Below are 27,884 nucleotides of genomic sequence, written 5' to 3'. Positions count from 1 at the left end.
ACCGCCAATCTCCAGAAGAGACTCCAGCGGATCCAGAACGCCTTAGCCAGACTCATCCTCGACATCCCCCGATGCAGCCACATCTCCGGACATCTGAGAGACCTGCACTGGCTCCCCGTCAACAAGAGAATCACCTTCCGTCTCCTCACCCACGCACACAAAGCCCTACACGACCAAGGCCCGAGCTACCTCAACGACCGCCTCAACTTCTACGCTCCCAAACGCCACCTCCGATCGACCAACCACGCCCTCGCCGCCGTCCCCCGCATCCGAAGAGCGACAACAGGAGGAAGGTCCTTCTCCTACCTGGCCTCCAAGACCTGGAACTCCCTCCCGACCGACCTGCGCCTGACCCAAGACCACCTCTCCTTCAGGAAGAAGCTCAAGACCTGGCTGTTCGAGCAGTAGCAGCAACTCCCCCCCCCCCCCCCCCCCCCAAGCGCCTTGAGACCCTCCGGGTAAGTAGTGCGCTCTACAAATGTCTTTGATTGATTGATTGATTGATTCCATGGGCCAAATGTAAAAGCAGAGGAGCTAGACACCGCTCAGAAACTGGGCCTTTCATTTGGACAGCCCTCTTGATACACATCCACAGTAATCATAACCTTATGATCTTCAGGAACAAAATTACAGCTTGATCTTGCCCGAGATTGACACTGTTATTATACATTGTGATCTCACATCTTCTAATGGCACCTCAAACAATATTTAAGTTCACAATGACCAACGACCTCTCAAAAAAGCTCTGAAAGTACATGGTGTGTAAAGTCATGGCCAATACAAACTTTTCCCACTCAATAATGTAAATATGCATGAAAAACAACATTTTCGCTTGCATGATGTAAATGATAATGTAATTTTAACTATGTGACTTATGGTACTCTTTCAGAAGGACAAAGAACGATCCATAATTATGGTTGATTCTAGTTGTTCGAATAACCTTTTCTCATAAAAATAGAGAGGTAAGAAAGGCTTGCTAAGGCAATCTGCGATCTGAATACAAGAGGAATGAAAACATGACAATGAGAGATATTTACATCTCTATTCCCTCTAGTGCTTTGTAAATTTAGTAGCTATGTGCTCAATTTTAGAGAACCCTAACACCTGATTTACTGTGTGAGCGTTATTTCTTTAAAACATTCCAGATACAATTCACATAATGTTTTCAGGTCAAAAGTCCCACTTGAGTCTGAGCAACTGTAAAATATCAAATATGATTCAAGAAGGTAGCATCTTACATTTTTTCCACTGTTGATGTTACAAGTGTAGATGTCCCGCTAAGCATTAAGTTTGCTCTGCAGTTACATGTGCCTCAGAAGGTATTCTCATTGCAATGAAGGGAACAGTCATGTTAAATGATCTGAACACTTGTGGCTTTACTGAATTGGTCTCAGCTAGACAGTGCATGCACTGTCTCAAAGAGACATGTTATATTTCATCTGTGCACTTCAGCCTGCTCATAGGATTCCTATTTGCTGTCTCTCCCCATTTGTCCATGGCATGCATGTGTCATGCCATTTCATATATTTAGCCCTCCCTGTGTGCATGGACTAATTACTGCTATCAATCTACTGCTCCCATTTTAGCAGCTGTTTTAGGAACTACTTTTTTCTTTGTTTTTGAGCACTTCACACAAGCAATCTTGTTTTCACTCACTCTGAGCTCCATTTCTGTAAACAGGATCTTGTTCTGATCTTGTCACATTCGCTGTGCCTTCAAAGGCCAAGGTCAGATGTCAGATGCTGTTTTTCAAGGGCGTTTGTTTACTTTTCTATGTAAGACTTAAAATTGAAAGGATTTTTTCAAAATGAATGTCCAGGTGTTGCTTGACTGTCCCCAAACCACTCCTGCTTCGATTATTGACCGGCTTCCCCCATCCCTATCCCTGATCACTGCTTGATTTGTGTGTGAGCACATCTTTCTTTTTTGTGCTGCGTCCATGGGAGTGAAAGGGTATATTTCAACTTAAAGAATGTTTACTGTGTGCTTCTTCATATTCACTTGCAAACAGCAGGGTTCCAAGATATTTGCTGCATTTGACTGTCATGTATATGTGTACTTTTAAAACGAGGATCACCTTTGACACAGAAATTAGTTTTTTCCATTTGAAGCAAGAATTCAATATTTGTTTTTAAAATGTATTTTATTGCATGGAATTGTATTGTACTGAAATTGTAAATCTTGTTTTTAAAACATTTTGTTCTCCACACATCCCTCGTGTAGAGCCGGTAAAATATAGACACAGGGAAAAAGTAACTCACATTCGCTGACTACTTTGCAAATATATCGGCACTGTTAAATTAAGAGGCAGATTTACGTTACCTGGCGCATCCCTGCTAACCAGCAGGGATGCGCCAAGAAACATGCAACATGCAATGCCATTGTTGGGCCACCATAGATGCGCCGCATTTACAATGCGCCGCGCCATGGTGCAAGGATAGACAAATGTGTGGCGCATCTGCCGTCGTACGGTTGGCGCAGTGCTGGAGTTATGTCGCGGACGCAACGCAACTCCAGCAGTGTGCCAACCTGGCCTATCTTCCACATGGTGCGTCACACCTTATCACAAAATCAAGTGGGGAATGGATCACTTGTCCTGCATAACCTAGGGTTAGCGGTTCCTCATGTTCAGTGTCCCAATAAAAAACCCTCAATCACATGTACAAGATGGGATTGGGAGTATATTTTGATTCTCCGCCTCATAAACACATGACAGCATCATCATGGGGTTAGTGCTCATGCTTCCTCCACCCGCAGGCGAACCCCTGGTTAGTGCAGTAGTGATCAGTGATTTAAGGGTCAGGAGTGGCTTTTAAAAATACTCGTACAGCCAGGAGTCGATTTATTAAGTCTGGATTCCGAGATATAGGTTTAAAAAGTAAAGTTTTGTGCGTACTGAGATTTGATTATGGATCTCCCGCACATCAAGAGTCCTTTAAAATGGTCAAAATGTTTCAGTCCTTGGTTTGCCTCTATAGGTCAGATGGGCTTTCTTCAGGACCAGGGTGAAAAAAGTGATGTGAGACTGTGGGTGTCTCTAAGTGTGTGCCCCTCGAAAATAGTTTATTCTTGAGGAGAAGTGAGAAAAAAGATATATTAATCTGTTTCTAGGCAAGGTCCGGAGCTACCTGCGAACACAAAAAAGAGGGTGGGGAATGGGAAGGAGAGGGGGGACCCAAACGTATAGAAAGGTATACAATTGGCAAAATATTTCTGCTTGTTCTATTGACACGAGTTAATTAGAGGATAGTTGTGTTGTCCTAAAACATTGTGTGTCCCTTTTTTGAATCGAAGTGTCAGTAATGCATACTTATGTGCCATGTCTTCATGCTTCATTTGTAAAATGTTACTTTAGCATGTTGATGAACCCAAACGGACCTAATGGTGCTCATTGTGTGTTTTGACCATGTCCGACCGGTAACCTGCAGCGGGCGGCCGCAGGGTGGTTAAATCATATTAGTTGCGGTAGCAAGTAGTTTGGTTATTTTGACGAGTACTTCGGTAAATACTATCATGAAGTGCATTCGTGTCCCGCATGGAGAATATGTAATGAGCGGGACGTTCCTAATCCAGATAGAAAGTTTGTGCTCTTACGTCTAGTTTAAATGATCATATGCCCCGATTAGTATGTGTTCCTGCGTGGTATGTTTCTAAAGTTTATAATGCGGGCGCGGTTTAATTACGTAATGGGGCGAAGCGCCCGCATTACGGATGTCACACATACCTTCTGCAATTTTGATCACGCTTAAACGGGCTGTCAGTGAATCTTTGAAGCCTACTAAATAAAGGATATGACTCCAGTTAGAAAGCTAAAAGGTATGTTACAGTTTGATGTGGATTCTGCTCCGTGCTGTAACCTCTACCTTCGGCTTGGTGTCAACACGACTTGTGCTGACTCTTCCACTTTGGGCCCTGATGGTTCGCTGTGTTTCCGGGTGTGTGTTCGTATGTTTTGGAATGGTAATAGAAAGCGGAGATATACTGTGCTTCAAAAAAATAGTCTGTTTTCTAATAATGGATTAGGGCCCACATGCATCAAGCACTTTTTCATTCGCAAACGGTGCGATTCCTTAAAATCGGCCGTTTGCGAATGCAAAAGTGCTTTTTGGGATGCATGAAGCAATTTTAGAATTCGCAACATTGTTGCGAGTTCTAAAATTGCGGGTGCTTTTATGAAGTCGCAGATGTGCGACTTCTTAAAAGCAATGCATCATTAGTTTTAGAAGTGGAAATTCGCAATTAGGGTTCCAAATTTACCGAGTGGTTGAACCACTCGGTAAATTTGGAAAAAGTGTTTAAAATGTTGAAAATGCTTTTTTTTCAACATTCATGTTACGGACACACATGTCCTTAGGACATGTGTGTGTGCAACATGATGCGAAAAATACATTTCAGGGGTGCATGGGGGGGTCCTTTGGACCCCCCCCTGCACCCATGAAATTTTCTAAGTGCCACTCGCAATTTGCATTGACTCCTATGGGCCTTTTGGCCCATAGGAATCAATGGGAATTGCGAAAATTAACTTAAGAATTCGGTATTTCTTTGGGATTCGGTAAAAATTGCGATTTTTACCGAATCACAAGGAAATACCGAAAAAAATGATGCAGAGCATTTTGCACTTCCTAATTTGCGATTCCTTATTTTTCGCAAATTAGGAAGTGCAAAATGTCACAATGATGCATGTGGGCCTAGAAGTGTAGTGCACTCTAAATGTTATTAAATCATTGTTAGATAGCCTTCAAGCAGGCGCAAGGTTTTTACACAGCGGAGTCGGAAAAGTGACTAAGTGAAATCTTGTAGATTTCACTCAGGCACTTTTCCAAGGCATTCCTGCTCTGGAACGCTCACCCTGCGCCGGTTCGCCCACATGAAACTTGACGCAGGTTTCATGTGGCGCAGGGCTTTACAACGTGACGCATGTCCCTAGATATGTCACATTGTAAATCCCCCGCAGCATGGCGCTAGCTTTACACCGCTGCTGCGTCAGAGAAGTGACGCAACGGCGGCGCAAATGTGGTGTATGGGGCTTATAAATCTGCCCGAAGTGTTTTACGTGGATGTTTGGTTAGAATTAAAAGTTACACCACACTCAACACTGTCACCACCTCCCAGTTCAACATATCTCTTTTCTGCTGTTAAGTGAAACTACAAGGAAAACAACTTTGACACTAAAAAAATTAACATGCGAGTTTTCACTGTTTCTGTGGCAGCACCCTTTAAGCTATTTTCTATTTTTAGATGAAGACCAAATGGTATGCAAAGTCGATGTGATTTAATATGAAGTTGTTATTTAGCTCCGTGAGTGTGCGGCACATATTCGATCGGAAAGTATTCTGTAAAATATAACTTTATCGCTGATTCTCTATACATTTGCAACATGGCAAGATCCTTCCCTCTAGAGAAAACATACATTGGATGTCGGAAGTTCAGTATTTTCATTAACTGTGCCGATTGTGTAAGTCTTTGTGTCTGGAAAAGCACTGACACAATGTTGTCACCACATTGCTAAATTAACTTTGCTAGATAGTCGATTTAGGCAAGCAGGCTAACATGAAAACACTTGAAAAGGATTTTTTTAGAAAGTGGTTGTAGTGCTGGCTGGTCACAACCGGTCCTGGTAAAGTGTTCGGCCAGCCCCCCTCCCCACTGGGGGGGGGGGGGGGGGGGGGGGTGTTGGAGGTGCCGCCGAGCTCTTTGCTGGGGCCGGTTTTCAGCCGATTTGGGTACAGGGTCGATTTTGCTGCTATGCTACAAAAACGGCCCCCAGGGGCCCAAAACCGGCCCCACCTGTGCGGCGCACTGGGGAATTGCCCGGTGCCCGCTATGGCCAGTCCGGCCCTGCTTGCTGGGTCTTAATACACGCAAGTGTTCTATGTCTAGGATTATAGTCGACATCCCATGAGCAATACATGATTTTTCTGAAAGCATTTGTTTTACAATATGTATTAAAATGTAAAACATTCGATTCATGGAGAAACCATACATTTATGCAAAGTGTGGGTAACGTTTTAGCAAATACTAGGGGGCATATTAACAAGGGCCAGTGATAATTATCGCTGTTTCCACATAGGGATAGAAATATTATCGCTTAAAATTATCGCCATGATAACGCTATATTTACAATGCCTAGTGCTATGGTTTTCCAACGATGTGCTATGGAAAACAGAGATAACATTGGTGATACGACCCTGTGGTCGTATCAGCACAATCCACCTACCATTATTAGTATGCCCTAGTCTGGAATTTAACAGACGTTAAATTCCAGTGTTAAGGCAGAGGTAGCGCAATTTTTTTATCCCTGCAACTCCTTGTTAATATCAGAAGTTGCCTTCACAATATTTTCATGTGTTGTTTATACAGCCACCCCTTTTTTGCATCTCATTAGCGATGCGAGGCGAGGCTGTGAAAAAACAGGCTCTACATCAAAGAAACACGCACTAGAGTGTCCTTGATGATATTGCGATATAATTATCGCCCAAAAACGGACGCTAAAGCAGCAATAATTATATCGCCAACCCTTGCTAATATGCCCCTAAATCCCTTTTTATTTACCTCTCTACACCTGTCCTTCACCCCCTGCTGTGTTGTGTTGCTTGCCCCGCCCGTGTGCTGTCTTACTTATCCCACCTCTCCTGCCAGAAATAAACGCGTTTTGACACGGCCAGCTTTGGTCATAGCGCTTTTTTCAAGGACTTTCAGCAGTGCTGCTATACAACATGGCTAAAAGAGATTAACTTTGACAATGTCAACAACTCTCGAATTGCCGAGACCTATTGGCTTTGTTTTGAACACGTATTTGCTGAATGGTGTGGAACACTTCCACGTTGTAAAGGGGATTGGCCAAATGAAGTCTATGCATAAAACAAATGCTTACCATGTGGCTACAAAAAAAAAACGGCATTTCACATTTTGTTAGTCCTGTTTGCTGTATTTGTTCCTGCATTGAGTACATCAAGGGCTGTAGAAAGCAGGGCTACTTCAGGGAAACTATGATTAACATCTTGATGAGGTTTTCTCAAAATTTTATTAGCAGGTTTTTGCTAAACTTATCAATGCAGTGGTAAGGACTGATCAAAGCTGCTTTACGCATTATTCTCTCTAATCTTTTGAATTCAGTTTCGGGTTGGGGATAGTCACCATGATGCAAGATCATGCAGTTATTTATGGCCAGTGACATCACCTCCATGTCATGGGAAAACAAATAGACCTAATTCTTCAGCACACAGTTGCAAGCTAAAGTCACTGTATCAGGACAAAGGTTCTTTTAAACCTCTTGTGCCAATCCATACTGCAGTGGAAAGCCAAACAGGGTCGGATTTTCTAAGAATTGGAGCATTCTTTTCCTAGAGAGGGATTTGTCGTCTATGCTGCTTATCAATAAGTAAACAGTACTGCCTTCTGCTCACAGTACCGTGAATTTTCCCCCGCAAGAATGGCGGAGAAGAACAAGTAACCTTTGTTCATGCTGTGGAGATACTGAAAACACTGTAAGAACTACAGAGATTTTTTTATTATTACAAGTTGTCGCCTGAATCACTGCAGGCTACTCTGGACGGCGGAGAAGGTGAGCCCAACAACCAAGAAAATCAAACACTCACCCTCACAGTCACAGACTGCACCAGTGCTGCTAATTACAGATTCCGGTCCATGCTGCCTCCTGCCCATCCAGGCCAGTTGTATTGTATCTAAGTGGAGGCAGCTCTGTAATTCCTATTACACAGGCCAGTGAGGTACGTAAAGAGTGTAAAAGAGGTCAGAGTGCAAAAAGTGAAAGTCCACGCTTTGAAGTGAACTGTCACGATTTGTGTGACTGTGTACAGTCCACGGGTCAGTGCAAGGAAAGGCAACCGCCTCTGCACCCCTGTGAACCTTTGGCCTAGTAGGGTGTGACATGACCCGCCATCGAAATCCACGTCGAGTACCAGGACGAAAAGCCATAATGCTGATGCTTTGCCCAGATGTCGTCATCAGTGATCGTAGTCCTCCCAAGAGACTTGAGCCAGCAGGGACTGAACCATCAGTTGCTATCAAGCGATGGATTAAGGCCCTCTACTGATCATGCGCCATCTCATCATCTGTCTGCACCACCTCAGCTGCATCATTGAGACGTCAGAGCTGCACAGCTGCAGTGCTGAAGAAGCCTCTGTGGTCTTGAACTTCAAGAAGTTTGTAGAACCATTAGTACCAGTCAACTGTGCTCACCTACGGATCCGTGTCATACTCCTGGATAGGGGCAGGCTGGCTGTGCATGAAGGAATACCGCACTCGGAGACTTGCAAGGGCCAAGAAGACATAACCATGCTGCCCGTGTACTGTAGAGAGCTTCAACCCAACAGTATAAAGGTCCTGCGATTGAATCGGGATCAGCCTGTAGAACAAAGAATTCAATTTTCGAATTGATCACAGCAGCAAGCCTAACATTCTGCTCTTCTCAGCACAACACACACACCTCGAGGTTCCACAGACTTACCACAGCTGCAACCTATTTGCTACCCTGTAGTATCTCAGTTTCAATCTGATCAGAATTATTATTGTAAGGGAACATAATCCTCTGAATGACTCGGGAAGAGCGGGCACCACTGCCTTGCGCTCCGTGTAGCGAGTTTTTGTAGGCGTATTGATTCTTATCTTAGCACTCAAAATATGCATGCATGTGTACTGAAGGCTCTTTATGACATGGAAGGAGAACTAGGGCTAAACTTTGTGTTCTACAGGGGCATGCTGGTTGTACCCTCCTTATCTAAGCATCACTACCATTGGCTCACCAGGCTGTGGAAGACTGATAGTGGTGGCGGCAGCAGACTATAGTGACAGGGCAGGTCATTTCCTCTGATGCCAGCCTGGAAGAGTTGTCTGCTGGCTACTGCTGCTTAAATTGGTCTGCCTGACCTCTGCAACTGGTTCCTTTGCTCTATCCATATAAACACAGAAGATACATGTGTATTTTACCTATGTATATGTGGTAGGTTGTGCATGAAGCGAGTGCATGTGCATGTGACTGTTATAACCTAAAAATCCATTTGATTTCTTGGAATGAATAAGTGCATAAGAGAAAAGTTGGAGAGAGCTCCAGACAGCAAAGAAGAGCAAGACAGTCTCATGGGCTCTTGAGTTGGGCATCACTGATAGCCAGCACTCCTTCCCACTAGGAAACAGTTGGCACACACAAGCATACTGCATACATACAAACACACACACATATGCACTTTTAAAAACAATGGCCAAATTCAGGCATTTTTAGCTCTGATGGTTTTGTAACATCTCAACATATTGCTATCAACCACGTCATCACATTTTGTTTATTTTCTTGCAAACTGCCCAAAAGGGGCCCGATTCACAAAAGTAAACTTAAACTTTTGTGTGTAATTTTACTATTTTTTGGTATTCACAGACCGAGACTTTAGTTTAACTAATAGTAATTTTACGACTGCAGAGACTCCACACTGAAAAAAGATAGACCTCTTCTTTCTTTTTATGTGCAAAATCTCCACAGAAGTAAAATTACTATATTGAAAAAAGTTACAGTTTGTGAGTATTAATGAAAATAATAAAGCTACACAAAAGTGTAAGTTGATCAGTCTCAAAATAATTGTCTGGGCAGTACCGTAAACGTGAGGGGCTCCTCTCGCCAAACAATTGTTCGCCTCAAAGGGCTCATTTGCTACTTGGGTTTTTACTATTTAAGAGACCCAACATAAAACAAAAACAATTGTGAAGTGCCATTCACACAGTTATGCAACAGATTCTGTAGAAAGTGAATTATTAATTGGGGTGGAGGGTAGTCCAGTTAGGTAACTATCCTGTTAGGTCCAGTGAAAGGTTTCAGCAATTTCAATCAGTGCTCAACCTCTGGGAGCTATGACACAGAGAAGACAGTCTTAACTTAGAGAAAATGTAAGGCATTTAGAAGTACCAAAACAGTTAAAGTTAAAAACGCAACATAATAAAAATCCCACTACAATTAAGAAAAATAGAGCTTAATATCTGCGAAAAGCAATCCGGGCCAATGATAGTCAACTTGTGATGGTCGACCTGGACCTAGTCAGAAAGTCAGGCTGACCACAATTGAGTGTGGAATGGATACATCTACCAGGTTCGACCTCATCATAGGTTTTATCTGGCGCCTTAGTCTCTGAAATAGAATTGAAAAAACATCAGTGAGGCAAGATTGCAGGCTGTACCTGAGACAGCCCTCTCGAATTCAGATAGGCATTGGACAATATCCTACTGAAGCTGTTGTTTTAGGTGGGAAAAGGTTAGAGTGGAAACATTCAAATTTCAGGTTCAGGAATCTTCTCTGACTGGCTGGATACTTTGAGGCCTTCATCCGGTCAAGCATTTAGTCTTTTTTAGAGCTCGGAACCCTCTAACAAGGATGCAATCTCTATCTGACAAGGGTTCTATGGGGGCTCATACTTTCTTGCTGAGGGCCCACTAAACAGTATTTGCTGCTGCGGAGAAGTTCAGTGTCGGAGAAAACAGTTTCTTCAGTCGAGTCAGGTCGCCCTTTGGGCAGATTAGCTTGGCAGAATTGTTACAGTCCTTCGGCGGTCTTGGAGCCTAAAGTTTCTAAGTTCCATCTTTTCAATAGTGATAGGAGAAGTCCATTTAGAGACAGCCAACAGTCCCAAACCTCAGGAACAGCACTTGGGGGTCAAGACTCACTTCAGCAGACTGCACTAACAGGGTCCAATTGGTACTAGCCAGCTGGGCACCTCACAGAAAAGGCCTCTTGCATCTTGTAGTGGCTCTGTAGCTTTCACAGATGGTCATCCAACTGACCCTTGGAGCCCACCCCTTTGTCCTGTGTACTAGTGTGTGCAAGTCCAGCCCTTCAAGTCTCCTCGCAAGTCACAAACATCAGGTACAGTTCTTCTGTCCTTCCATAGGCCCAGTGTGTATTGAAGAAGGTACCTTGGGGTGCCAGAATCATGCCTGGTGTAGTTAGTGGGGGTGGGGTGACTCCTGCCCCTTCTCCAACCAATGAGGTAAAAAGTTCCCATGGGTGACCCTACCTACTTTTGAAGCAGTTCTTGTTTGCCAAATTGCAACCAATCCCACAGTCCCCCTAATTATTTAAGTACAAGATGGAGAAACTCTTCTTCCCTTCTTCGGAGCCTGTGTGCCTACCAGGGGTGTGGTTAGGGTAATAATCAGTCACGTCCTCTTTGGTTACTCAGAATCAGATCTGGGGGCTCTTCCCCAACAGGGTTTGGTGCCTGTCTGACTGATAGAACAAATGAAGGGGATTGCTTAGGTTCGAGTTAACATTTGCTTTTGACAAGGGGGTGCCCCTTTGAAGTAAATTAAATTCCTGGGTCTACCTCAATTGATTGTCCTGACAATGGTACAAAAAACTTCATAACACTCAAGCCTACATCTTTGCTATGGGAACGTTTTCATACTCCCTGGGGCTGATCACTCACTGGGCCACAGCTTGGGAGCTAATGAAAATTAGCCCCAAGCAGCCTTAAGCAAGGAAAAGTTAATTTTCTAAATGTTACTTTTCCATAATGGTTAATGTAAACCCAACTCCACCATTGAACTGGGCTTTTAATAAATATTATAAATAGTTGGTAAATCCTTTTTCTAGCTGGTCCCTACCTGGAGATAGCAGAATTAACATTTAATATTGCTTCCCAGTTTTTCTATATGGGTTAGCCGACCGTCCAATGGTCCAATGGTGTAAGTAGCTTTTGAGTGCTAATCACTATAAGGACATGTTATCTTTACATTTCCAAATATACAACTTATACATACCATGCAACCTGCATTGTGAGCTGCAAGACCTACATTGGGGTGACTTAATATTTAAAAGGGATGTTTTCTCATGTCAAAATGCTTTATTTTGACAGGTCAGGGTGCAGATTTTAAACTGCAGTAGCTGGCTACCTTAGAAGGCCTGGAGTTATGTTTGTCCATAGGTGGCATTTAACTTTCCATGCCATGATTGTAGGTGTCAGAGCACATGCCCTGGGGCCCAGCCCGCAGTGTCCCTAGTGCAGAGTTAAAAACTAGTCACATCTGTCCAAAGAAATGGAGGCAACTACTCAAAAAACACACACTTTTTCACAGGTGCATTAACACACCATGCTATCGTACCATTAGTGGAACCTGTGGCCTACTGTTTATACACAGATCACTATGGCAGGCACTCAATTTCCGAAGCTACCTTCTTTGAGACTGAAGTTTTAATCTGCAGAAGGAAAAGGATCTAGGTACCGGCACCAACCCGCCCGGACTTAACCTTTGCCACCACACAAGGCTCTGGTGGTTATTGCACTCATTTACAGTAGTGTTTGTGCCAAGGTGGGAGACTGGTGGAATAGCGCCAGACATAGGAATAACCAATCAAGCACCACCCTTTAAATGCACCTGTTCTGCCTACTGGCTCTGGAGGTCTTCCTGGTGGAGAGAAGTACCTTTCAGAAACCCGAGCCCAGAAGGAACTGTTAGTACACCAGCAGTGTATAGGGGATCCTGATCCTTTCCCTGGTCCAGGCCCCCAAGGCAGAGTGATAGTTCTAAAGATTTTGTTTCTGGGGGGCGCAGAATCGTCGCTGACCATATGAGGGGAATCCTCACAATGGTACTGCATGTGCTCCGAATATATTCAAAGGAATGCCCTGTGGGTCCCTCCTACTCGTGCTGCTTGTGTGTCACAGGTAAGGCAATCCTTGAGAATTCTCCCTCTTCACTGCACATTCGTGGAGAGCCAATGGAGACATTCAATTCCCCTTTGGACACTGCCTATAAACTGAACAAAAAATCTGGGAATTATTACCATCACCCGATTCTTACATTGCAGAGAATGGCAGGCCACTGATAGTGGATAAGGCACGGGGTAGGTTCATCTGATTGGCGCTACCCCTTCTTCTGCCTTGTAAATGGGCACTGGGTGACGGACAGTGGTACTTTATTGAGTGAGGCCACCATCCCTTGTACCCAGCATATCATCTCTATAGACTTTAAGACAAACAACTCGACTTCCAAGAGGCCAGGCAACGGATAAGCAGGCCCACATGACATTACCCAGACCATGCAGGAGAACAAAAAGATTGCTTTCTACCTCAAATATGTGTCCGAAGGGCATGCAGAACATCCTAAATAGAGGGCACATGGTAAAAATATTGAGTGCAATACACCCGCTGGCTACCTTAACCACCAAGGACAGTATCTCTGTGGACATTATGTTACTCGAGGTCCTAACGAGTCTGGAAGCCACAAAGGGCAGAAAGGCGGCTGGTCCAGACGGGATCCCGGCAGATTTGTATAAAGCTAATAGTGAAATCTGGGGCCCGATGCTTGTACAACTTTTTAATGCAGCATTAGTGAGGGCACTGAGTCCATCCTTGTTTACATCAATCATTGTTCCCATTTACAAGAAGGGAGATAGACAAAATTGCGCTTGCTATAGGCCAATATCCCTTCTTGATTCGTCTATAAAGATCCTTGGTAGAGTTATTTTAGCCAAATTACAAAACTGGGCAGAGGAGTTCGGGGTAATAAGTGACCTACAATTCAGATTTCAAAAGGGCATAGGAACAACTGAGCAGGGCCTAAATGTATTTATCATCCAGCAGAAATATATTATGATAAAAAGGGAGTTTTTATATTTTACGTTTGTTGATCTTACATCGGCTTTCGACTGCGTGTCCCATTTTAAATTATGGGACTTGATGTCAAGGTTGGGCGTAGAAGAGTCGATCATTCGATTTCTAAGGGAGTTGTATTCAGGGGCCACTGCTATTGTACGCTACGGAAAAGGGGGGGAATGTAGTAGGTCTTTTGGGATAGGGCGTGGTGTACGCCAGGGGTGCGTTTTGGCACCGTTCTTATTCCTTATCTACATAAATGGCCTTGAAAGTTGTCTGCTGCAAGAGTGTGGGGACATGCCCAAGGTTGGAAAAAGATCTATCCCTGCACTCTTGTATGCAGACGACGCTGTCTTAATGGCCCGTACCCCCATGGCCCTGCAAAGTTGATATCTTTTAATAGGTTTATGCTCAGTTTGGATCTAAAAGTTAACTGTAGCAAGACTTTTTCGATGAACTGTGGCAGATGCACTAAGAAGCAAATGAAAACGATGTATATAAATAACGCTCCTTTAGAAAAAACATCCACTTTTTCTTATTTAGGAATCTTGTTCCACGAGACTGGCTCTTGGTCAAGTGCGGTGAAGGCAAGAACGCTCTTGTTCTCTAAGACAATAATGGCCTTAAAGAGTTTCATAAAAAAACTGGGGGAAAAAACGATCAGGGAAATTTTAACTATTTATAATGCAACGTGTGTATCGGTGGCATTGTATGGAGGAGGGCTTTGGGGATACTCCAATATAAAATCACTCCAAACAGTGGAAAATAAAATTTTTACGGCATATCCTGTCAATACCAGAAAGTACAGCGACTTTTATTTGCCATGCTGAGCTGGGGCTGCCGTATATTTCAGATACAATTAGAACACAGCCCGTTCTTTTGTGGCACAGGGTATGGACTGTATATGAACGTGTACTAAATCGCGCCATAATTCAGGACGTGTTAAAACTTGAAAATGTAAATGGACTCGAATGGTTGAATTACGTCAGAACGTTTCTGACGGAAATTGACCGCTTACAATACTATGATGATCCATCTACAATGGTACATATCTCTAGAAAATTATTGAAAAAACTGTGTATGGAGTAGTTGAGTGAAAAAAGACTGTTAGAAGAAATTAAGAAAAAGACTGCCTCCTCACATCAGCTGATTTTAACCGGAGACAAATTACAGCCATATTTAAGCCTCACTATGCCTAATTATGATAGATTTCTTTTAACACGTTTCAGACTTAACACTGTTTTTAGATTATTTACTTTAACCGAAATGAATTCTTGGTCAAATGAACTGCCTGTATGCCCTTGTGATGAATTATCTGTACAATCCGATATCCATGTTTTATTTTTTAGTAAATTTTATACTTTGCCTCGTAGGAAACTTATTGTCCCTATCCTAAAAGAGATGAATTTACATAGATGTCGCCCAGCGTTTTTAAAATTGCAAAAAATGGACACTGTTTTTACTGTTGCTTTACTATCTGAGTTTTTTAGACATGTTTTTAAATATCGGAAGTCAATTTGTTCGGATGAAACTTAAATTGTATATATTATGGAATTTATGAACTGTGACAACTACTCCTTTCACAAACAGCTGTTTTATTAATCATTGTAAATGTATTTTATCTGTTGCTTTTATGGTTATTGATTAACCGAATAAAGTACTTTTTGAACTTTGAACTTTGAACCTGATAAATGCAACTCAAGAGAGGCCACCCTTGTTGTCTGGCTCTCACGAGTGTCTGCTTCAATACTTTTGAAGTATGGGGAATTTCCATCTCACTCTACACCCAAGGTATTACCCTTCTCCATTGGAAAAACATACTCCAAGCACTCCAGCAAGATGACAATTCCAGCTTTTTTCTATCCTCAAAGGAGCATTAAGCAAATCACCAAAGCTTGCAACCAATAAATATCACTTCAGCTCCCTTTCTCCCCGAGGAACCAAGGCTACGGGTTCACCCCCAGAGGTGAATTGAAGTTGGCGACCACGTGTCCTGCAAAAAAAAAAAAAGATTTCAGCCACGTGATCCAGACTCCCAAGCCCCCTAGGCAAAAAGAATGTGATCACCTTAAAAATCTGCTTATGGAATATAGCAGGGGCCAAATCGAAACTAGGGGATGGGCATCTCCCACTGGAATGATAATAGTGCGGCCTTCAGGAAACCTGGGCAGCCACCCCCTGCCAGTCACAGGTTACATGCATGATATAATCCCAGCACATAAGCAGTCAAAGTACGGAAGACCTAAAGGGGGACTTGCAGTGTACATGATTATACCTATTCAAATTATAGTGGACGTACAGGCTGAAATTAGTGATAGAGTCCAAGTCCTGGAGCTAAAAAAGTGGGATGCTCATGGAAACACATCGCCGTTCATTATAAATGTCTACATTCACCCGGACATGGAGACACAAAGAACCCTCACCTGTAAACTGGTGCCCTAGGTACACGATTTGACGCATTCCACTCCATCGCCGGGCATTACTTTAACTGGTGATTTTAACATGAATCTCCTACAGTACTCAGGGGAAGATGAACATTTATCAGCCCTAAACCTATACTTGGAAATTCCTATTCAACACACATGGAAAGGCAGCCATCGAGACAAAACGGGTGAATACCTAATAAAATATCCTGTTATGAGGGCATTGAACTTCAAGACCACCAGCAACACCCCCCGAACTCCACGTTTTTTTGGGTCTTGCTCTCACGCAACCATTGACTACACACTGGCGTCATTACACCTATTTTAACTAATTTACTCATACAGAATTGAAACGACCACTGATATCGACCATCTTCCCCAAGTCATGGAACTAAGCCTAGCCTTATCTACACTTCTGGATAAACCAAGAGGTCTCAGCAGCCTACATACAGTAGATTTTAAAAGAATAATGTGCCCTGATAGCTCAATTTCCACAACAGCTTCCAAGACGATATAGACAGTAAGAAAATGTGAGCTCAAACCTACCACCCCAACTCAATCCTAGGAATGTAACTGTAACATCCTCATCAGATCTCACAACGGGGACAAGTGCGGTACCAATAAAATGCCTCAGATATAAGATCTCGCCTGGGGAAAATATTACCGGCCTTTTATTTAGCTAAATTGAAGCTAAAACAAGCTCTCGGAATGCTGAGAAATTGCCACCGGCCCCTTTTGTCATTAATCACATGAAAAACGCCAAAAAGCTGTTCAAGAAGCAGCAGTGGGAAGACAGGAGGACTCAGTCAGATGCATTTTGGGCCAAGTCGTTATATGTCAGTAAACAGCGTAACTCACGAAACATTAGTCACACAGTAAATTCCCTAGTAAGGAAATCTAACACACTGATCAACTCCAACATACCTGAAGCAACATGATTCTCTTATCTATCTTCAGAATTCTTCTCAAGACCAGCACTCACAGGGGCCCTCGCTCTGGATGGACAAAATACCCCCCATCACCGGTGTCCTGGTTACCACAGGTCTGAGTTCTAAAAAAGTGAACAAAAAGAGTGCCCCACTACTGGCTATCGGTCAGGATCATAGTCTATTCCAGCAACCAAAATTACTGAACAACATTTCACAAGCAAGGTGGGATGGAGCCCTCGGCCAAATAGATTTCCATCTGCAATATCCAAAGAAACCCCTCCTTTTTGGGCTAGGAAATTCTTCTCGCTATTCAACCAGCCATGGCCAATACCAGACAGCTGGAGCGGATCAATAATAAACACAATCTTTAAAAGTGGTTGCAGATCCAAGCCACAAACTACCACTTAATAGCTCTCGAGGATAATTATGCAAAGTGCTTTGCTTCAGTGATGTTAGCTGGCCTGACTGCTTGGTCAACCACAAACAACATTGTACCCCTCAACCAAACAGGGTTTTTAAAGGGTACCAGCACTCTAACAAACATCTTGGCTCTAACGCTCACCATGAAAAAACTAAAAAGTGGAATGCCCAGTTTATCAATGCTCCCTTGATTTTTAAATCGCCCTTTGACCGTGTGGATTGAGGGAAATTGTGAGCAAAGCTTCCAAACTAGGGTATACCTTCCCACTACAGAGAGGAATCTAACTTCTCTATACAGATACCTAGACTAGAATTAAAATAGTGGATCGGACCCACCTATCTAGAAAGATGTACACAAACCAGGGCCTTAAACAAGGATGTGAGCTGGCCCTGGCTCTATCTAATCTCCTGTGATCATACTTGATGAAGGTACTTAAGAAGATCAACAGTCACTCCCCACGGTTGGGCTCCTCCACACTAAACCATCTCCTGTAGGCACATGATGCTTTCATCTGCAGTTCCACAAAGATCAGCCTTCAATGACTGATAGACGCACTATCCAACTACACCAGTGAAAATCGGGAAACATCCTTTACAACGAAACTTTTTTCAAGCAGTACCTTTACAACGCAACTTTTACAACGCAAGTCGTTACAATACCTTGTGCTGGGGGGCGCTGTAGGATAGGGAATAGTTTATTTTACTATCCAAAACCTTCCCTACTATCCACGGGGACTGGAGTTGGAATAGTAAATTAAACTATTCCCTATCCAGCGCCCCCCCAAAGCAAGTTGTTGTAACGACTTGCGTTGCAAAACCTGCTTTGTAAAAGCATGCGTGGAAAAAGCATGCGTTATAACGACATACATCCGTGAAAATCATCTGGAAATCAGCAGAAGTAAGTCAAAGGTTATGACCATTTCGAGGCACAAAGCCTTTATGAAGTGCTGTAATAGACTGAGGTCTTCCTGTGACAACTCACTTGACCAAATACTTTGGTCGGTGATAGCCAGCCCTTCGACATCCTTCCTTAAGTCTTTTCTTGATTCTTGCGTTGAAGCACACCAAGTGAATGTTTTATTGGACCAGTCGTTGCCATACCAGACCTTTAAAAGGGCTCTAAAGGCATGTGCAAAGAGAAAATCAAATCTCTGATCGAGGCTAAATTTGTCCTGAGAAAGAGATCGCAAGCGTGGAGCTAGTTGACGGCCACACTCAGTTAAAACCGGCCTTACATCTCAGCCAAACATTCGCAGGCCACATAAAGCAGAAGTTTCATATCCTCTGCCTCATGTTTCCCTCCTTGGCAGAACATCCCTCATGGCTAGCAAAATAGGGCACTGCATATTATCGATCACTGAAGAAAGATCTACTTCATCTGGTCTGCATTTGCCTAGTTTTAATGGACCTAAGAAGAACTCTATTGAGAACAGCATTCATTTCAAGAGGGATAAGAACCTGCAAACAGGCTATAATTGTGTCCATAAATCCTGACAATGCCATTCTGAACTGCAACCTTATCAGACTTCTTGCCAGTTATCAACAAGCAGTTGCACAAGGTCTGGAGATTAGAGCCTTTAAACAAGAGTTATTTCAAAACACCTTTGGCAGCATGGCTGCTGACAACTTTTATAGTTGATACTTTTAGTGTAATTTTAGAGTCATTAGCTTAATGTCTCTTTAGTAGCATTACAACATCAAGTTCATAGACGTAGTTAGAGACTGCCTTGAGCACAGAGCAACCTCTTACTATCTTAATGACATTTGTTTCGTTATTTATATTCGTTTTGCTAATGTTTTACTAATTGATGCAATACAATTCTATGAACGGATTGAAGTGAGGCTACTATCACCCTGTGCCAATATTGTAAATGGCAGATTCCATTAGCATTCTAGCACTAGCAGTCTCATTTCTCAAGCTCTAAAGGGGCGAACCTGGTGTTCAGTTTGGGTCTAAATGTAGAGAAAAGCCCCAGGACACTAGTGGCGAAAGGCTTTCATGGATACATTTGAACCCCAGTAACCCCTGACTGAAAGTTCCTACTGTTTCAGAAACATGTTCCAGGACTATCAGACAGCACCACAAATAGGTCTTAGGGCTTGATTATGACTTTGATGGTCTGGGAGCGAGCCGCCAAGCCAGTGCCCCATCCCTAGACCGTTGTCTGGTTGGCATGCGGCAGTCGCATTGCAGTGCCTATTGAAAAGGCATAGCAATCGGAGGGATCACTGAAATAATATCGAGGGACAAAATATCGACTTGCAAAAATATCGTGGACAAAATATCGACAGTCAAAATATCGAGTTTGTATCTACAAACAGGTAGGTACAAAAATATCGAGTACAAAATATCGTTTACAATAATATAGTTGTAAAAAATATCGACTTCATTAAAAACAGTGTTAAATTAAATTAATATTAAAATGTAATTACTAAAATATACTTAAAAATACTTACATTAACTTATAATATTTAAATAATAAATGTAAATATTAAAAAAAATACAATATTATTTGTTAAAACATATATATGTAGTAACATACTATAATTAAATAAGATACTATTATATTACCGTACGATACCAGAAGTGTAAAAAATACTATTCCCACTCCAAAGAGTGCAAGCGTAGGGAAAGCGTTGGATAGCGTAGGGGTTAAAATTACTATTCCCACTCCAGTGGGTGCAACAGTAGGGAAAACTGACCCTGAACCCTAAAAATACCCCTTTACCCAAAAACCCAAAACTGACCCTGAACCCTAAAAATACCCCTTTACCCAAAAACTGAAAACTGACCCTGAACCCTAAAAATACCCCTTTACCCAAAAACTGAAAACTGACCCTGAACTAAGCATGGGCGAATTTTGCGGATCTCGCGTTCGCAGCTTTTGCGGATTTGCGAACTCGCAATCCGCAAAATCCGCGAATTCTCGCGAATTTGCGTTTTTTTTTTTATGTTCGCACGGGTTTCTGCAAGTTCGCGAGGGTTTTGTACAATTTCGCAAATTGCGAAACAGAACGCGTGCGAACTTGCAGCAACCCGTGCGAACACAATAATATGAAGAGAAAGAAGCTCCTGGTCACAGGAACAGCACGGGGATTGCGCTCATGAAAGTCAAGGATGCAAAGGCCTCTACCCAGCATCACAGCTGACTTTCCACGGTAGATTTGGGAAGAGGCACACCTGTCCAGCCTCGAAGACGCTCATGATTGTTTTTGGGCTAATGAATGAGTCACTGAATTTGAGCATCAACTAGTTCGAGCGACCATGTGTGTGTTACTATGCAATCGCCCCGAAGGGCGCAGGGGTCCCTTGAGTGAGCTGTCCATCATAGTGGGTGAATGGCGGGAAGACGGTGCAAACCGCGAGTGTGTGCGCGGGGCCAAACGTGCGGGGATTCCATGCGAGTTCACATGCCTCTTGTGTGCATAAAAGGTCAGAGAAAGATCAGTTCAGCAGATGAAGAGAAAAAGCTCCTGGTCACAGTAACAGCACGGGTATTGCGCTCGTGAAAGTCAAGGATGCAAAAGCCTCTATCCAGCACCACAGCTGATTTTCCACGGTAGATTTGGGAAGAAGGCACACCTGCCTCGACGACGAATGAGTCACAGGAAGGGTCACAGGAAGGGCATGTTGTAAATATTTTAGGATGGCGCCGGCAAGCTGCCAGCGCCATCCTAAAATACTTACTAAATTAGCTTCAACAGGAAGCTCTAATAGATGAAATAAAGCAGGTGCGAGCACCTGCTTTATTTTATCTATTAGAGCTTCCTGTTGAAGCTAACTTAGTAACTATTTTAGGATGGCGCTGGCAGCTTGCCGGCGCCATCCTAAAATAGTTACAACAGGCCAGGCTTGAACTTTTGCCCCCGGAAAAATCCGCCGCTCGCGGATTTGCGAATTTTCGGTAAATTCGTGGGAGTTCGCGGATTACGAATTTACCGAAAATCCGCAAAATCCGCGAGCGGAACGGATTTTCCGCCCATGCTTACCCTGAACCCTAAAAATACCCCTTTACCCAAAAACTGAAAACTGACCCTGAACCCTAAAAATACCCCTTTACCCAAAAACTGGAAACTGACCCTGAACCCTAAAAATACCCCTTTACCCAAAAACTGAAAACTGACCCTGAACCCTAAAAATACTCCTTTACCCAAAAACTGAAAACTGACCCTGAACCCTAAAAATACCCCTTTACCCAAAAACTGAAAACTGACCCTGAACCCTAAAAATACCCCTTTACTCAAAAACTGAAAACTGACCCTGAACCCTAAAAATACCCCTTTGCCCAAAAACTGAAAACTGACCCTGAACCCTAAAAATACCCCTTTACCCAAAAACTGGAAACTGACCCTGAACCCTAAAAATACCCCTTTACCCAAAAACTGAAAACTGACCCTGAACCCTAAAAATACTCCTTTACCCAAAAACTGAAAACTGACCCTGAACCCTAAAAATACCCCTTTACCCAAAAACTGAAAACTGACCCTGAACCCTAAAAATACCCCTTTACTCAAAAACTGAAAACTGACCCTGAACCCTAAAAATACCCCTTTGCCCAAAAACTGAAAACTGACCCTGAACCCTAAAAATACTCCTTTACCCAAAATTAATTAATATAATTTAATTACCAATTATTATTAATTAACAATAACAATAAAGTAAATATATTAGCACATTAGCTGTAATTAATTTAATTTAATAATTAATATTATTTTTTCCCAAATAATTAATTAACAATAACTAAAAATTATATATATATATATAAATAAATTACTCTAATTAATGTAATTAACTAATTAATATTATTTAATTACCAATTAATTACTAATTAAAAATATGTACACAATTATATTAATTAATTAACTAATTAATATTAATTAATTACCAATTAATTATTAATTAAAAATATTTACAAACATATAATAATTAATTAATTATTATTAAATTACTCCCCACCCTTATCCCCTATTAACCCAACATCCCGCTCCTAAACATTAACTACAATTTATATTACTATTAATACATTTAATTTATTTTTTTAACCTTTTTTCTACATATTATTGACATTTTTTACTTTGACTATTTATATATATTTTGTCGATATTTTTGTACTCGATATTTTTTTATCATTATTTTAATCGATATTTTGACCAACGATATTTTTGTTATCGATATTTTATTATTATCGATATTTTTAACTCGATATATTGTCCATTCGATATTTTGGAGTCAATATTTTGTCTGTGCACCCAATCGGAGCACCTAAGGCCGTTCCTGCATGGCATGGACTGTGCAGTCCATATCTTGAGCAAATGGGGAAGCCTGCAGACAGGGGGCACAACATGTGCCCCTGCACGCATCCCTTTGCACAGGGGCCACAGGAGGCCCTGTACGGCCCTTTTTGTTTCCTCACAGCCAGACTTTTCATGGCAGGCTAACCACCATGAAAAGGCTGGGGTTGGGGAAGCTTGTAATATGCATGGTGTTGCAGCAGCGGCACTGCCAAGCATATTGCTTCCCCAGACTGCCACATGATCACAAGGGATCGCGGATCCGTGGTATTTGCGGCAGTCCCAAAATGGTACAACCGCCATCCTCGCAATATGGTGACCAGACTCCACAACGTTCGATGGACCACCAAATTCATAGTTTATCAAAAAGGAGGGAGAGGGAGGGTAATGCTAGGTTCTGCCTCCTGAAATGTAATGTATAACACTCAAATCCAACAAGATGGATCATATGAACCTAGCCTGGGAGAAGGTTTTTTCAGGGCAGCCCAGATTTTGGGCGGTGCCCTCTTGGAAAAGAAAATTATTTTCTTGAGTCGCCTAACTCACCCAAGGTTGCCCTTAGGTGACATGCTTCATCATTGGGGCCATCCCAAGCATCTACTGCTTGGGGCGTGCTACGACTTGCGAGGGATATGTAGGAGCACTATTATTGAAGCTACTTGTAGTGCAGTGTGTGATGTGGAGTGGTAACGAGTGATAGTTAAAAATACCTAGCTAGTAAGCCAACTCTTTATTCTTGCCTCTAGTTGGTATGTTAAAAAAGGGGGAACTGGTATGTTGCTATAGTCCCTGGTATCCTGTCAATATGTTTCAAGGTGTCCCCTACACCTTTTCTTCAGGACAACATGAGGGCCAGCCCCATATATGCCACTCCTTTGAATCAACCTGTATATTTAAGGCAAAGTCATAAAGACACACCTAATGTGTGTATCTGATTAGTATACATATGGTTAACTTTGTACCGACAGTATTTTTTAGAGAGCAAAGTTGTGCCCCATGGTCCGCCCGGGTGGAGGGCCTGTAGACTTTGTTACAGGCAGCTCTCCGGTATTGTGACTTTGACCTATGACCTATGACGAATGCGGTCGTGCCAGGGACACATCAGGTCACAATACCAGAGAGCTGCCTTTAACAAAGTCTACAGGCCCTCCACCCGGGCGAACCATGGGGCACAACTTTGCTCTCTAAAAAATACCGTTGGTACAAAGGTCCTGTTGGTCTCCCCCGCTGCAGCTGCATCCTGCCATCTGCGAGTGGCCGCTGAGGGGGGAGACCACATCTCCCAGTGCTCCCCGCGGCTGACGCCGTCCATGCGCCGATTACGCGCCAGGCGGCGCATTAAAGGACGCCAGAGTTCCAGTGTCGCGGGACGGGCGCAGGCATCGCCGGGCTAAGCCCGGGCAAAGGGCGGGCCATCTGTGGCCGTCCGGGGCAGTACGGCACAGGGCAGGGCCACCAATCTACCATTTGATTATCGGGAGCAGCTGGGATTTGGCGCACACGATTCTGGACATGGTCAGTGACTTTTGATCTCCCCAATCATCATTGGCGTGTGTGCTATATTGCTACATTGCTATATTATTCAATACTGGTTGTTTTCATATATGAGTATGAGTATGGGCACTCGTAAAGGACCAGGGGGCCAGGGGGTAGTGGGCACTCTTGATGCCTTTCTCATCAGAGCAGAGTCGGTTTTAATACATGAAATCGAACCTACACAACGAAAACTCTCCTTGGAAACACATAGAGCTTCCATGGAACCCAATACAGGGGGGGGGCTGCTCATGTTAATGTTAATGTTAATGAAATTATGCCAGATAGATGTAACTTGGCTATTGCACCACAAGTACCATTAGAACCCTTTGTAGTAATCTCGGAAGTCCCACCCATGCCTCATGTTACTTCTATTGGTGTCACTGTCACAACACCACCACCAGTATCGTCACCTCCCCCAACCATAGCTAGATTCACACGACAATAACAGTGCAAAGCTAAGGGAGGTCTGACCCAGGTTGTCACAAGGAAAAGAAAGGCAGGAGGGGCACCACTCATGGCACAACAAACCTGTAAAGTGGCAAAAACAAAGGGCAATGCATTTGGTAGGAAAGGTCCGGAAGTAGAAGTAGCCCCTGGCAGCCCTACCCACTCAAATATATTAAAAAACTCTATTGAGCACTGCCAGGCAGAGTGGAAAATACAATCCTGGCAAAAATAGAGGGGAAGTTAACAGTGTTGCTAAAGCCGCTGCTAGATAAACTTGTGGATATTTACATTTGCTTGAATGTTATAGAACAAAACCTTTCTTTACCCACTAGTCAAACATCAAACGAGGATACAGTAACTCTGGGCGATCAAACAACACATCTGACCACTGAGTTAAACACTGTTTTATTAGCTAAGAATGCTGTAATCAAAGAGGGCGCACAGGTTCGAATATTAAATAAGGCTAACACCCGACTGGCCGAAACTACCTCTGCCCGGGAAGGGATAAAACTCGGGGGAAGTAAGGGTTTGAAGGGTCAAAGCAGGGGAGGCCTTTTACCGGACATAGCAAGGGATATCTCAGCCTGCCCCCTAAGTCTACGCCTTACACAGTCGTGCTTTCGAATGTGCCAATGATTCAACCTAACTCTGAGGAACATTGGACCATCTTAAAACACAAGGAACTACATTTATTAAATATCAGGACTGGGCTGGGCAGGCACCTGTCTCATGAATTTAAAATGGCATGCAGGGTTCCCTGGATAGGGAGCTCAAACAAAAGTGACAGGGGTGACTATATAGTTTTGAATTTTGGATCCCCTGAGTTAGTTAGAACAATCCTAGAGAGAGCAGGGACAACACACATAGGTAGTGAGGAGATTCATATCTTACCCCTGGGCTTTTTCTACCGTAACCCACAGACGTTACCCATATACAGATGCAATAATCAAACCATCCCCCACAACCAGGAGAGGTATGAATATAATGTCCCGACTTACAACCGTTTTGAACAGGCCTTCTCCAACTTGGATGATCAAGATTGACATTCGACTAAGTTGGATAGTGTAAATAGCCAAGAGGGAAGTCTAATAGGGGATAGCTCAAGCCACCACCAAACAAACCTAGTGAAGGGAAAAACAGTGCAGGAACCCACACTTATACATCCAGCAATACAATCAACCAATCACCTTCATGTAGTGGCTGATCCACGCCTAGCACCAGTTACCAATAACAGAAAACCAATGAGTCCCTGCAATCCAAAAAGAATAACTAATAATCTCGACCTTAATATTCTGAACTGGAATGTTGCCGGCCTTGAACCAAGATTGGCGGATATAGACTGGATGCATATACTGTCTCGTAAAGACATTATACTGTTTCAGGAAACTTGGGCCACACATGAACTACATATAGAGGGATACCATTGTTTTAGCGTGACAGCACCCAAACCGGATTTTGGTCGCGCATCTGGCGGTCTTTCCATTGAGATCAGGATAGCTGCTGGAAGAAGCACTAGGGTGATACCAACCAACAGTCTAAATATACAGATACTGGAATACAGAAGACGGGTTCCCTTTTATTTGATCAATTTTTATAATAATGATTTTTATTCGGTCCCAAATAAGAACTTTATTGAGGTTTTTAAAGTTATATCAGATTTAGTTCAACGCCTAGGCACAGATGATGGCATAGGGATCCTCTTAGTGGGGGGATTTCAATGCTAAAATTCCCAAGGTATACCAGGATATGGATAAACCCCAAGCAGATCCAGCAGTGCGAAGGGGTTTAGAATTAGACAGTTTTATTAGCGAACATATCCTTAGTAATGTAATGGATTTGGGCCACACCCTTATTGATTTATTTATTTATTCCACTTGTATTGCGCAACAGCTACCCTGAGGGTTTCCCGGCGCCCTGGATCGGTACAATACCAGAGGGAGTAAGCTTATTATTCTCATTCTTGGTTGAAAAGCCATGCCTTGATACCTTTCCGGAATCTTATGTAGTTGGGTTCCAGGCGCAGTTTTAGCGGAATTGAGTTCCACAGAACTGGCGCCATATATCCAAAGGAGCGTCCGCCCATTTGTGTTCGTTTAAATCTCGGGACAACAAATCTCGCCTGATGTGTTGATCGAAGATCACGAGCCGGAATGTATTTACGAACCAATTTACACAGGTACGCTGGTGCTTTCCCTGTGTTTATTTTGAACATATACCATAATGCATTAAATTTACCTCTGTTACCCATCTTGAGCCAATGTAGACTACGTAAATGTTCAGAGACATGCGACCTCCCAGGTAGATGTAAAAGCACGCTAGCTGCCGCATATTGGACAACCTGTAGCCGGCGCGTGATCTCTTTGTTGGCACCTAGGAAAAGAATGTTCCCATAATCCAGCCTAGAGCTGATCAAGGCCTGAACTACAGTTTTTTGCGCCCCTTCAGGAAGTTACCACAAAATTTTCCTCAGCCTTTTTATAATGGCGAAACAGACTGAAGCTGTTTTAGCAGCTTGAGCGCGCATGGTCAATTTATCATCAATTATGACTCCTAGATTTCGGGCCGAAGAAACTGCTTCCGGGGGAGGGCCCATTTCCGTGGGCCTATGTGCTGGTCCCCACAGCTCTTTTTGTTCTCCAAAAATTAGCAGTTCGGTTTTATCTCCATTTAATTTTAATTTCTTGGAGTGCATCCATTTTGCCATGCTCTGTAACCCAGAGCGGAGAGAGGAGGTGTTATTTTTATCAGTTGTCGACAGGGAGAACACCAATTGTGTATCATCTGCATACGAAAAGATTGTAAGACCAAAACTTTCCGCTATGCTCGCTAGAGGGGTAATATAAATATTAAATAGTAGCGGGCTCAGTATTGATCCTTGTGGTACTCCATATGGGGAGGTTAGAGTATTGGAGGTGTTACTTTTGGAGAAGATCTGATAAGATCTATCTGATAGAAAATTTCCTAGCCAATCCAGCGCTGAGCCTCTTACCCCTATTCCCTCTAGGGTTCGAAGTAGCGTTTCATGGAATATGGTGTCAAAGGCGGTACTCAAGTCTAAAAGAATGAGTGCCACCGTGCCACCATTGTCGAGCTTTTGACGGATAGTTTCCATAACTCCTAGTAGGGTGGATTCAGTAGAGTACCCGGCTCTAAAACTTGACTGAGAGGGATGCAGTAGCTTGTTGGTGTTAACGAATTCAGCCAACTGTCTATTGACATGTTTTTCTAGAATTTTAGAGAAT

At 43.0% G+C, this 27,884-nt stretch overlaps 1 protein-coding gene and 1 long non-coding RNA gene across 2 annotated transcripts in view; one reads left to right on the top strand and one right to left on the bottom strand.

Annotated features, from left to right (window-relative positions):
- Positions 1-27,884, top strand: part of LOC147685343 (LITAF domain-containing protein-like) — a 334,366-nt gene that overhangs the window by 168,650 nt on the left and 137,832 nt on the right. The window lies entirely within an intron of this gene.
- On the bottom strand, positions 18,231-26,490 carry LOC147685344 (uncharacterized). Its single transcript, XR_015300439.1, has 3 exons — positions 24,069-26,490; positions 22,631-23,806; positions 18,231-19,596 (listed from the first exon to the last, which is right to left on the bottom strand). It is a non-coding gene; the product is annotated as an uncharacterized LOC147685344 (long non-coding RNA).

This window comes from Lissotriton vulgaris, chromosome 10 (assembly GCF_964263255.1).
Source record: "Lissotriton vulgaris chromosome 10, aLisVul1.2, whole genome shotgun sequence".
Lineage (NCBI taxonomy): Eukaryota > Metazoa > Chordata > Amphibia > Caudata > Salamandridae > Lissotriton > Lissotriton vulgaris.
Note: the sequence above shows the minus strand (reverse complement) of the source record. Positions and strands in the feature narration are given on the sequence as shown.